This window comes from Etheostoma cragini, chromosome 20, assembly GCF_013103735.1.
Source record: "Etheostoma cragini isolate CJK2018 chromosome 20, CSU_Ecrag_1.0, whole genome shotgun sequence".
NCBI classification, from domain to species: Eukaryota; Metazoa; Chordata; class Actinopteri; order Perciformes; family Percidae; genus Etheostoma; species Etheostoma cragini.
In genome coordinates, this window is record NC_048426.1 from 7,359,309 (window position 1) to 7,373,468 (window position 14,160).

The window sequence follows — 14,160 nt, forward strand, 5'->3', positions numbered from 1 at the left end:
GGATTCCTGTCTAGTTCCTCCACTCCCTCCTCCACCCACCTAGCCACCACAGCCCCATCTCTAAACAAGCTGCCTGTCTGCTGAGAGCCTGATTCTACTTCATGTTACTTCACCTACCAAACTGCATACCAGCAAGTCATAAATAGGGAAACAACCTTCCAAACATTGCTTTCTGGATACTAACTTCATATTGTATCACACATTCTTTTGAAAAGCAGAGAAAGTTCAAAATACCCAAACATGTGACCGACAAATACAATACCATTGAGTATTTGTGACATACTGCTAATAAAATCCTCAGAGCATTTCAAAGCATTGATCAACAACAAACTTGGCAGAAGAAGCCACAATGCAACAGCTTGTGTGAAGTGAGGTAATTACAAAGAAAGGCCTTATTGCTATGGCTCATGTTTCACCAGAGCAAAGTACACAAATGGATTTTTCTGGTCTTGTAGAGCACAGGTCTTTTTTTTAAAACTTAAACACACATTGCTTTATCACCTTTATACTTTTGCGAGAATTGCTTATAAATATGCTTTTGAATTAATGACATCTTGCAGAAGTCCACTACATAGCATGACTAATAACTTCTATTTGGATCTCAGAGACCACAGCTGCAAATGATGGTTAAATACAATTATTTTCTGTATGCTAAACATCTGTAATTGGTGTTGACAGTACTTTTTACGCAGCACCAACCCTCCAAAGAGACAAATAATTTTAGATGTCTTTTCTGAAGTTTTGTAACAGTTTGAGTGAGAGCTCTCTGGGATCTAATTGATCTTAAACATAAGTAACATCTAACACTATAAAGGATAACATACTGTACATATCTTTGTCTGTGAATGAATATACATTTGTTCCAGCATTGGCCATAAACTATATATACAACAAGAATATTTCTTTGGTCATCATTTGGTGGATTAACAATACTTAATGTTCGTATTTTGTCACCTTAATCAAACATGCAATTGTAGTTTGTGGCATGAGGAATCATTTTTCTAAATTTTTTGCTTAAGATAAGATAAAGATAAAGGAAAGGGTTTCATATCAGACTAAACCAGGTGACTATGACTCAAGCACACCTTCTTTTCTTGCTGCACCCTTTCAGAAGAACTTAAACTGCATGCAGTTGGAGGGACATAAAAGAGGGCTGCTTCCTGTTTGTGTGGTATGAGTATAGAGGCACCTTGAGACGAATTACCAGGAAGTGGGTTTCTGAACCTCCAGCAGCAGGTCTGAGGGTGGCGGAGAGAGGGCGGCTTGTCTGCTCTTTGATATGTGGCACGAAAAGAAAAGAACAACAACAACAAGAAAATCTTCCATTACTTCATCACATTTTACAGCAGGTGGCTTTCCAACATGGAAAAAGTATGGTGACTCAGATCAGGTTTGTGGTTCATTCATTGCTTCCTGCACAACAGGATAATGCAGGTGTGTAGTTCTACTCTCAGTATCTTCATTCACCTTTAACCCTCGTGGTCGAGCAAGAACATTTGGCGCCATTTTCAGTTCATAATTGTGTTATCAGAGGCAGGTTTACCTCTTTGTTTGAGAAAAAGGTGAGCAAATAGTACTGGATGTGCTAACTGTGTTATCTCCCTTATTTTCCCTCACAGCTGAGAGCAGAGTATCTGCAGCCGTGCGTGCATGCATGCATGTGTGTATATGTCTGCATCCCTGCAGTGTGACAGGTGAGGTGGGAGGGATAAGTAATCACCAAACAGAGGCTGGGGTCAACACTGAGTGATGAGGTTGGGCTATCCACGGGCTGCTTTGTCTGTTAAAAACAGAGAGGCCCGATTAACCTCCATGAGACACACATTCCAGAGCTCCCAAACCTGCATTAGAAACAACCTCAACAAGTAAAAATTGCACTTTTAATGTCAGTGGAGGGATTAGATGCTCCTCTATGGAGCGACCCATGGTAATAGCATAAGCCCACTTGGTGGTGGGGAACTTAAAAGCAAATGTTTGACGTGTCGGGAAATACTACTTTTGAAGATTGATACCACTCGCATGACTGTACGGCAAATTTGAAGCTACAGACTGGAAATGGGGAAACAGCTAGCCTGAGTCTGTACAAAGGTAACAGAATCCACCTACCGGCATCCCTTAAGCTCACTAATTAACACGTAAATTACGCAACATCTTGTTTGTTTAATCCGTCCAAAAAGCACACTTAGAAAATGACAATTCACCATTTCGCAGGGAGTTATATGCCGGAATATTTCTTTGTCAAGACCAGTTTCCAGGCAACCAGTAAAGACTTCACTTCCCTCCGCCTCTAAAAAAAGTCCAGCACAAAGTGAACAGAAACTAGTTCCCCTCAATGTCTAGTCAGAAAACGAAAACATAAATTTGATTTTGTAAACAAAGATGAAAAGATATAATATATTGTGGTTACTGAAAGCTTTTTTAAATGTCTGCTTCCACTTCAGTAACATATTTCATGTGAAACTAGAAGGGGACTCTGAGTGCAGACCTCGGCCAGCGCATGCCTTATAATGCAGTGTAAATTCTCCCAGTCAGGAACACATTTTTCTGATTATTCCGGCACCACATCAATCAGCAAAAATATCCTATCTTGCAATTTAAACGTATTGTGCATCTGCCCTGTGATTCAGATCTGTTCCAAAATGGAATGCGTTCTTCCTTGGCCCATGCTACAACCTTCCACAAAGTTTCAGAAAAATCGGGCAGTAGTTCTTTCTCCGTTATCCTGATGACTCATTTATTTTGCAAAAACTAACATGGTGAGTCAGCTGTGAAAAAGAATGAACGACGATAAGAATGAAGTCACATTATGCTGTTTGCATGGATTCATTACAGCAACATATGATCACTATGCATGTGTCTGTCACGATCAAAACTTTGTAACGGCTTCCCTTGTTGTTACAGGAGCGACCTCTAAGCCTGCCACTGTCTCTAATGGGCCCTTCTAGGTTGTGTATAGTGAAAGAACTCGACGGCTTTGTCATCTCTCTTCCCTGTTCACTCTCTGTGGTTGATTTGTCCGTGGTTTCACAGGTGGGATTGTGGGAGGTAGAATCTTGTTTCCCCAAATATTGAAATTCTTAACTTAATTATGGGGCAGTTTTATAATTTGTGTTGTGTTTCTATTCCCATCCTGACTATTATCAGCCTGTAGTGTATAACTAACATTAAACTAACATTAAACATGTTAGCATATTATTTAAGCAGTTGCACATTTTTTTTTCCCCATCCTGTACATATTCAAATATTTGTTCTTTTTTACTTTATTCATATTATTATTTCATGTATATTGTATGTATGTATATTTTTCCTAGTATTTCATTTATATTTATATTATGTGCTTTGTGACTGCTTTTGCTGCTGTAACACCGGAATTTCCCATTTTTCTTGGGATCAATAAACATCTATCTATCTATCTATCTATCTATCTATCTATCTATCTATCTATCTATCTATTTATATATATAACTATGTTGAGGTCTACCTTTGAGTGACAGAGATAGTGGAATACTCCAAAAAATGGTGGCAAATTTTTTTTACTCTTTGATAACTTGTTGTTATTAAAGTTGGGGTGTAGAGTAACTTTCTCACTGTAAATATTTTCAATCTTACAATTTCCCCTACACACACATTTCTGGTTAATCACATATTTCATAAATGATCTAACCTGAGACAACAGCAGGAACTGTGAGGCTTTACAGTTAGCATTTTAGGAATCACATCACTCTGATCTTAGTATATGTAACACTTTACCAGTCATCCAGATTTCTATGCTGCCTGCAGCAAAATCTGCAGGCTTTATCTTTGTAGGCCATATGTGTCACGGTGAGACTGATTGCAGAGCAACAAAGACAACAGTCACAACCACTCCCTGATCCTGTGGGTTTAACCCAGGCACTTCGCAGCCCTATTATCTAGGCGACTAAGGCTATGACACACTGCTTACCGGGTAATGACCATTAGCCCTGCATGGATCCAGTGTCACATGTGCTTTTCTTCCTCCGGGCTAAGTGGCAACCCCTTGACCTGTAAAAGAAAAGAAGAGAAAACACATATGTGTTGAGCAGAGGAGCAGAGAGGTAAGGAGGCTACAGAGGACAGCGCTGGTGATGGCTGTCTGACAGGTTGTGGAAACACACCCATCCACTCCTTAGTGTGACAGAAAAACAAACACAGAGCCACTAAACTCTCGCTGAGCCCCACGCTAATGGACAAGCGATGACTTTTTCCTAACGAGAAGCGCTGGAACAGTGGAAACAGGAGACCAGGACTAGCCAATGGGAGAGTCCGTCCTGAACCTGACACTGTTGTGCTTTGGTTTCTGGTCCACTGGGCCGAGTGAGTTTCTCCATTGGCTCTCTTGAGTACTGAACCACTTAACTCTTCCTGTCTCATGACTCTCAACATCGTGGCCCCTATGGGAGGAAAATGGGCTCCATTAGCAGTGCAACACCTGCTGTGCATTTTGACCTATTCCTGCTCTAATTAGGACCGTACAGGATATTTCCAGTTCATTACAAATCGGATTTTATTGGTGTAGTTTTAACCATCTTTTCCATTTCCTATAATAACATTGTAGAGATCTGGGAACATGATTACAACACACAAGTCAGGCCTGCAGTTTATCCGTATTACTAAAACCAAGGCTTCACAATCTTTTTAGTCAACACCCCTTAACTCAAAGCAATGTCTATTTGCAACCTCCTCGTCACAGCATGCAGGTCTTCAGTAGGAGTTATGAGCAGTACACGTAAAGAGTCATTTTACATCTCTCAATACTTTTTAAAGTCCAGAAGGTAAAGTAGACAGCAGTTTCAATAAAAAAAATGGGGCAAATACGTATTGAGGAAAGGAGAGCAAAGTGTTATTTTCACAAAGAGACTGAAACACCAGAAAACACTACACAACTGAGCTATCTCCTTACTTAGGTCTTATGTGTGTGATGCACAATAGTGAAAGAGGTTAGCAATAAGCCAGTGAAACATGCAACGGCTAAAAACAGCGTTTCCTCCCACATGATTTTGCAGCATCTGTTTCCTCTGGTGGAAACCAACCTCTTTTTCACTTCTTAAACGCAGTTTTCAGTTTCTCACAATTTCAATACTGATTTATATGACCTCAGTGCACGCACATGCACACATGCACACGCACACACACACACACACACACACACGCAACGCTCTTAGAAATAAACACACTCCTACGCCCTTACCCGCCTACAGATATGCACTGGACCGTGACAAACCTGTATACTTGACTAACCAGTTACAAGGCGCTCTGAGTCACTCAGGCCTTTAAGAGTTATAAGACAAACAGAAGATGACATCAGCGATAGTTTTACAGGAAGTCCCTGCTCCATCTTGTACCAAGGCCAAGTCTGCACTAAGCACAGATGATCATATCTTGTATCAGAGATCTAACACTTAATGCGGGCCGATGATGTTGATGAAATTTAAATTACAAAATGGTGGCAAGGTACAAAGTGCCACAAGGCCACAAAAAGGGTGACACAGCTTTAAAGACAGACAGACAGCGAGGATCACTGAACTAAAGTCACCCTCCTGCGACTAACCATGGCTGTATCAATTTTTGTGTTTGAGTTGTAAACAAGGCCTTGATATCTGGCCTTGGGAGGTTAGGGAATAGTTAAAAGTGAACTCTGTATCTTCGTCTCTTTCTGTGTGTGTGTGTGTTTGTGTGTGTGTGTGTGTGTGTGTGTGTGTGTGTGTGTGTGTGTGTATGTGTGTGTGTGTATTTCACAATGATCTGCTGGCTGAGGCTCAGAGAGACGAAGATAAGAACTGACTGTGAGAAACCGCAGCTCTCACACCCACTCACTAAGAAAAAGCACACAGAAGCACACACTGGGACATGCAAGTACACACACATGCGGAGGCGTATGTAGAGGCATTCATGCTCCAGCTCGTATGTAAGTCTTGAACACACAAGCAGCAGAAAAGGCACATTTAACAGTTTATAATGGTTGATATTGGGTTCCCTCAGGGATGTCCATGGGGCTCCACATGATTGAGTAATTTAGCTGTAAAAAAGTCAACAGAGATTATTTGGACATGTCTGGCTCTGATTTCTCAAGTCTTCAATGGAAATAAGGCCCATCCTAAAACCAGTCGTACACTCACCCTCAAGCCTCAACTACTAACCTGCCGCGACATGCACTTGCACATGTAGGCAGGAAAAAAAGGATTAGAGCGTGACTTTACACAAAGGCCTTTAGTGATGGTGGTGTCAGGATATTAGTAAACCAACAATCAAAAACTCAGTGCACCCACAGTGCACTATTTCTATCTGACTTCTTGTAGACTTTATCCAAGGGTGACAGACAGTTGACTCAAATTAAGATGATTATTGTTAGGCCTGTGTTGTGACTCGTGTCCACAGTTTGAGATTTGAGTCAGATTCAAACCACAAAAATGAGGTCTTTAGACCTGCCTGGACTTGAGACTTTGAAGCCAAAATATCAACATAACCATGTAACTTTTGAACACTCAGTCTTTTGCCATTGACTGTCTCTACCTCACTGACTGCTGACTTACTACTGCCACACTACTGCAAATACACTTACATGTACAATATATACTCTTGTCATGCATATTTATACTAGTGTCCATACTGTATATCACCTATAGTGTATTCATATTTATACCACTGTCTATAATCGTACTTATAGCTGCACTTTAAATGTTGGTAACTGCTGCTCATATTCATACTTTATCTCTGCTTATTCATATCTACAATTACTATTTATTCTATACTCTGTGCATTACTCTGAACTCAGCACAGCTGTTTTTTGCAATTCTGGTTAGATGCTGAACTGCATTTTGTTGTCTCAGTACAATAACGCTGAATTTAAATTACTGTACTCAGACAGATAAGTTGAATCAATTGTTCAATTTACACTTGGGTTTTACTGCTACAGCCTGGTTATTTCCATGACCGCTAGCCTACGGCAGCTAATTTCAGCTAATGTTAGCAAGCTTTAGATAATGCTGGGTCACTGAAATTACTGAGTTAGTTTTCTTACTTAATGATTCTTATGCTAGTTGTACAGTTTGGTTTGGTATGTTACATATAAACAGTGTTTTTGTTTTATTACAAAAGTAAATCGAGAAGTAGAATTGAATTCATCAGCAATAACACCATTACTTAATTCAATACACTAAGGGGTTTTGCTGCTACAGCCACACTTGGTCTGGTATACCAGCTAGTTAATATTAGCTAATGTTATTGACAACATTAGATAGATATTGTGGTATAACTGACATGAGTAAATTATCTTACTTTCTGACTCATATGCTACTCTAACAATATGTATTTGGCTGCAACAGCCTTATTTGATCTGGTATGACTGTTAGCTAGCTTGTGACGGCTAATAAAGCATGTTACCTACCAATGCAGGTTACTCTCTGAAGTATTTCCCATTATTGGAGCTAAAGACATTCTAATTGCCACTTCACTGTGAGCAAGAGACTATTGTTAGAAGTCTTAATGTTCAACTTTATAAACTTCCAGATGTTAAAAAATTTCACTGAGCAAAGTGTGTTAGCTACAGTATGTAAAAACTTTTTAACATTTTCGAAAGGCCTTTTGCTCATGAAGACTTCACTTAAGCATATACAGTATATTAAGGAAGGTATAAGAGATTTGATTTGAGATTTGCTTTGAAAAGGTTTGATATTTTGACTTCCCCCAAAAATACTTCTAAACAGCTTTGATTGGTTCTGCATCTAACCAAGAAAAAACCTAAACAATGGCTCTTTGGGGGGAAATAATACATTTGTTCTCAGAGGGGAACTCAACTGGGGTTTCCACTCTGCAAATCAGGCATCATTGTTATTTGAGACAAGAAATAACAGGGGAACATGTTGTGTGAGACCAGGCTTAGGCCTAGAGGAGGGTTGCAGGACAATGCAAGGCAACGGAGATTTCTGTAAATCACAGCCCTAACTGATTCCCCACCTGTGTCCGCTGTCTTCCCAGAAATACAGTCACACAAACAGCTGCCTTGCTCTGGAAAACCGTCATAACCACGAAGCCCAGACACTAAATCACACAATCAAGAGTCACGGATATCAAAAGACAGCGATGTGTAGAACAAACTACACCCTTAAGGCAGAAATTGTTGTTCTGGCATAGGATTTTGGTATGACGTTCCACGGTGGCACATGCAGCTTTACAAATTCATTCTTTGCGCACACACGATCAAACAACACACCCATTAATTTGATTAAAAGGCTCTCAACAATTTCCAGTTTTCAGTCTTAAAAGGGCCTTGTGGTCACAGCCAAACCAAAAGCCTGAAATTAATTAATGGCATCAGTTTATCATCATGAACAGTAAGATGGTGGCTATTTGGATTTATAGTTTTTCCCAGTAAAAGGTTTTCAGTGTTTCTGGAGGTGACGTATCAAGAGTGTGTGTGTGTGTGTGTGTGTGTGTGTGTGTGTGTGTGTGTGTACAAGTCTGCCGCATATGTAAACACATCCGAATGTGTATGAGCATACAAACACATACGAATGTGTATGAACACACAAACACATACGAATGTGTATGAGCATGTGTGCTAAAGGGGGAGGGATGTTTACTTGGGCAGCCTCTCAGAGAGTGTCTCCTGGCCAGCTCCCACTTCCTGTCCCTGCGCCTGGAGCAGCAGCCTGTCTAGTCAGCCACCTCGGGCTGACAGGGAGACCACATGCTAAAAGACTTATTGGCCTACTTTAGAAGACCTATGGGAGGGAAGGGCACCATAGGCCTGCTCTGGGTGGGGCTGAAAATGTTTTGAAGGGAGATTGCGGGGTCTACGGGGTGTCTCATTTTTTTAATAAAGAACTCCCTCCCCTCTCTCCCTGCTTTTCCTCTGAGTGCTTACAGCTGCAGGGATGGAGAAGGGGGGGCATAGCGGAACAGAGCGAACAGGCTCGGCATAGAGAGGGCCCTTCATGAAGTCACATCTGGACCTTTCCCAGAGAACTCAATGGAGCGGAGAGGCTAATGAAAATCTTAAGTTATGTAATTGAGCTCTTCCATGTGCACCAGACGGTAATGTTGGCTTGATCCGCAGCACAGGATGTTAGTGAAATCCTATGGACATTTATGTTCCTTACAAAAGGCCTGATGAACTCAGCTGGGCTCATGTTGCTACTGTCATGTCTGTAGCAGCTTGCTAACGCAGAATCTGGATGTAGTGAAGATCCAGGTCCATACATGGTCGCTGTAGTGAGAGACTTGGCCTGTTAGGCATAACTAACAGGGTTTGGCATTCATTGCTAGTAACAGGCCTACTTAGGTTGATTGGCCCATGTTGTTTTGCTGTAGTTAGGCTTCCACTGACCGGCAGCAGTGGAAAATCACAAGAGAATTATGAACATTAAGTACAGCGCATGATTAAATGTGGTGTACAATCATTCTTTTTAACCTTGTTCAAAGTGTAAACGATTGTAATGTAATTTCGAGACTCACAGTTTATGACAAACATATGTCTGCTGGTGTATTGTTATGCTTAGCAGTGACTTGAGCAGTGAGGCTGTAAAATAAGCTGCCTGGCTGGTTATGAGCGGGAGAGGGGAAAGAACAGCCTGCACTGTAGAATAACATGATGAAAGTTGGAGTGATGAATGGGAGGGAACACACACATACAGTATGTGTGGATGCAAACAAGCCTGTAGTCATGTGTATGCATGCATTTGTGTGTGTGTGTGTGTGTGTGTGTGTCCATAACAACTGTGGGATGGGTGGAGGTTGTAACCACAGATTGAATAAGGTCTCCAGTATCAGCTCTAGCTTTGATTTACTTTCCACGGCCGAGGGGAGAAGAAAGAGGAGCATCTGAAGCAGAGGAGACGCTCCTGAAATGAACACCTTGGTAAAACCTGCCACTGTATAAAGTGTCAGTGCTGGGGCCTCTCCGTGGCACAGTGCCAAGCCACTATCACCTCCACCACCATCACCACCACCAAAACGCTGTGCCTTCCATTAATAACGGAGAAGAATAACAGTGACGGAGGGGAAGATAGACCAGGGCAATGATACATTACCTGCCAATTAGACTAAGGGCGGAGGCAATGAGGGGAAATGCAGACCATATGGGAGGCTATGTGAGAGGCCACCTGACCCAAGGGGCCCACAACTCTCACATCAACACTCCTCGCCAGACTGGACCTGTTTGAAGTCTTACATAATGCTCAGAATACCACCCTCCTCTCAGTCTCTCTCCATCCACTCTTTCCAACCTCCCCTCCTCCTCCTCTCTTGCCCTCTGCTTTCCACTCTGAGACCACAACCACAAAGACTGGGCCCCAGCCAAGACAAACAAAACCCAGAATCAAATCAATTTTGAGAAGTTATGGTGCAACTATTACAGCTTAACACGGCGCTGACAAGCCGCATGAGACGGACCCCTCATGAGTGTGTCAAGAACGAAGTCTGTTATGTCTGTAACTTAACTGATCGGACACACAAGAAACACAACAGCGGCTGCCACTGACAAAGTCCTTCTTCATGCATCCTTTATATAACATGCATTAGAAATCCTGATGACTATTCCTTGGAAGTGGCTCAGTGGAATCAAGCATACCTTGACACAAATCTCTTACACATAATCATTATAGGCCTTTCCTTGTATTTTCCAATGCTTGAAAAGGGAATTTTCCAAACACAACTTTTGATGAAGGAGCTAAGGTTTAGCACGATTAAAACGGGGGGGGGGGGGGTTATGTAAAAGACTATTTATAGGCTAGGTGCAGTGACTTCCTGGGGTGAAGATAAGACTCCCATCTATGTAATAATCTGGGACATAACCTCCCATAAAAAAAACATGATATCACATGTTTATTAGTGAGCTTTAAAGGTGCTAACAGGCAGAATTGTGGACCGAGCCAGGCTAGCTGTTTCTAGTTTTTGTGCTAACCAAAGATGAGCTAGCCAGCCGTAGACTTTAGTCTTATATATGGCGTACAGATGGAGTTGTTTTGATCTTCTCATCTAACTTTCAGCAATAAAAGCAATATGCGTATTTCCTAAAATGTCAGACCATTTCTTCAATCTGTATACACATAAACACACGGTGTGCATTGGCTCTCCTGCTGACTCAGTCTGGCTAGTGTGCAAGAGAGGCTCCTGGTCAGGTCTAGTCAGAACCAGAAGGGCCAGCAGCAGCTCTGTGGAAACACTGACGCACCAGTCAGGGGTCTTAACTCAACTCTACCTCCTCACAGCTGGCTGACAGTGATTTTTTTAATTTTTTTAAAACACCTTTATTGTTACAACATAAATCACAAAAGAGCTAAAACAGACTTGCAAGAAAATGAGTCGCACACCTTGCAAAAACAAGCCCCAGAAAGTAACTCACAATAAAAACCAAGCAACACTGTACCACAGCTTAATCCACCGTATGGGAGAGAGTGAAAGACAGACACACAAGCACACACAAACAAAGAAAGCTGTATCGTTAACACGGTTGGACCCCTGGGAGACTGTTGGCGCATCATAAGCCTCTTACTAGACGAAGCTCCTCAGAGAACTTGTGGTCTAATCTTATAAAACTTTGAACACCCGCTCCCAGTGTGCTTTACCACCGGCTTATTAGTCACAGTTCTGTTTCTGGTGCTCCAGTGCAGTAAATGGACTTGTTATACTTCAGGCTCACTAAGAAAAAATGTCGCTGTGACAGAGCCCCATCTGAATTATGGCGGAAAAGCACGAGGTAAAGAGGTGTTGAGGTGTTGTTAGAGTGACACGGGTTTTTTCACGCTGTTCTGTGCTGTTGCTGAAAGCTGAATCTTTCATCAGCCCAGCCGTGCTCTAAAGTCATATGCATGGGGCCCTGCCTATATGCCACAGCACTTAAAGCAAAGTACCCAAATTAGACAGAGAGTTTCACACATCACAGTTTACAAATTTGTGTGTAAATTCTGTGGTCTCACGTTATTTGTGTATTTACTTTTTCAGGTCAGAAGTCTCTGTTTTAGCACAGTGGTGGGCTAAAAGTCTGCAGGTTTTATATTTCAACCAGGTAAGTTTACCTTCAACCAGAGACAAGAACATGTATTACTTAAGCATCATCATGCTTCTTCAACACATTTTTTACCCAAACTAGGGAAACGGGAAACCGCAGTGACAAAGGAAGTCAGAGAATAACAGCAATGTTGTGGTGAAAGAGGCAGCTCAGAAAATGTGAGAAGCCTGGGGCGGCCTTTAGCTCACCCAGTAAGAGCATTCGCACCATGTTGGCTGAGTCCTCCCGGGTTCAAATCTGACCTGCGGCCCTTTGCTGCGTGTCATCCCCCATCTCTCTCCCCCTTTCATGTCTATCCAAATCTTTAAAAAAAATATAAATATATGAGAATGCAACCACTTGATTATAAAAGGTTTAGCGCAAAGACAACAAAGACCCTGTCACTCCCCAATGTAAGTCAAGTGCAGATTTGAGTCGTGCATGAGTCACTTTGCAACAAGTAGCCTACTAGATACTGACGAGAGACTTATGTAATTCTGTCAATACAGTAAAAATGGACCTACTTAACTGCTGGCTACAAGTTAGCAATCACACACAACAAAAGTTTGTCAGTTGAATGGCGTTTTGAGCGAACGTTACCAATCCAACAGCCACAGATAGTTAAAACGTTTTTGAAATGACTGCTAACATAGCTACAAGCTAGCAATCAAACAACAGGTGATTTCCATCTTCTGTTATTGTTTGTAATAAGAAAAGTTATTATTATTAGTAGTATTATTAGTATTATTTCATGGATTTCACAAATTTCAGTATCACACGTTATGCCGTAAACCGTTTAAATCTTCAATCGATTCGCATCGGAGTGACCGACCCTCTTTAGCAAAACAAACTATTTGAAAGGGCTCATGTTAGACCATCTGCAGACAGATAGTAGTTGATATCTGGCGTAGCATGAAGGCCATTCAGGATTGTTTTTGTGAAGTTGAAATGAGAAGTTTTGCACCCGAAACGGCTTTGCAGGATCACAATGATGCAGATTTGTTTAGCATTTTGGGAAATGCACCTATTGGTTTTCTTTCTAAGAGTTAGATAAGGTGATTGATACCACTCTCAAGTCTGTGGATACAGTATGGAGCTGGAGCTGGGAGGTGATTAGCCTAGCATACCTTATACATTTGAAAAAGGGGGAAACAGCTAGCCTGGGTCCCTCCACAGTTTGAAAATCAATCCTACCAACACAGGTGTTCTATTGCTTTATTTAGTCAAAGATGTCTGTACATAGGAAATCCAATGTCTCAATTCAAAGCATATTAGTCTCGAGTTTTATATTTGCTTTGCCTATAGGACCCCCTCGAAAATGAGATGTCACATCTCAAGGGATTATTCCTAATAAAAAGAATTTCTTCTAAGTTTTAACAGTTTACATATGGATGTTTGGTAGAAAGTAGTCCAGTTAAATCCATAGGTACCCTGAATTTTTAAATGTTATTTTGCAATGCCTTTAACCCATTAAAACAGTATTTTATCAACCTCTAATGTGTCAGGTTGAGGGAGGTACTTTTCTCAGAGAAGCTCATGACTTAGCACCTTGGCACCACTTAGGGTAATGGAGTTATATATATGTATGTATATATAGTCATTTGGGTGAACCCAGCCCGGGTTTTGTCTTCAAATCAAACTCCAGCTCAAACTAAAACAAATAAATAAAAAAGAACTAATCATTAAACCCTACACCACCTCTACCCCCTGTGTTTAATCTCCAGTCCAGGATTTGGTGTGAATCTGAGCTCCAGCACCTGTGTCCAGGGCTGCAGAGACCTCTTGGCCTCCAGGCCAAGTTCCATGTCCGCTCTGATTATAGCACTGGAACAATGCAAGCCATTGTGGCGCAGCGAGCGTGGAGTCTCTGCAGTTTTCTCCATCATCTCTCTCAAACGCTCTCATTCAGGATACACACACACACACACTCAAAAGTGGTGTAATGGACTACAGAGTTGAGCGAACCACATAAAGGTAAAAATGTTTTGTGTGTTTTTTTTTCAACTGAGCTTGAAATATGGTTGACTAGGTCTCTGGTGCCCCGGCAGCCTGCCAAGACTTGAAGCAGGCAGTTGAAATCTATCACATACACACACACATACACACACACACACACACACACACACACACACACACACACACACACACACACA

At 41.5% G+C, this 14,160-nt stretch overlaps 1 long non-coding RNA gene across 2 annotated transcripts in view; it reads right to left on the minus strand.

Annotated features, from left to right (window-relative positions):
- LOC117935390 overlaps positions 1–14,160 on the minus strand; it is a 107,058-nt gene that overhangs the window by 57,744 nt on the left and 35,154 nt on the right. For both annotated transcript variants that reach the window (XR_004654749.1, XR_004654750.1), the window contains exons 2-3: positions 3,944–4,023; positions 1,190–1,272 (exon numbers count right to left, since the gene is read on the minus strand). This is a non-coding gene — a long non-coding RNA (uncharacterized LOC117935390). The remainder of the gene's footprint in view (positions 1–1,189; positions 1,273–3,943; positions 4,024–14,160) is intronic.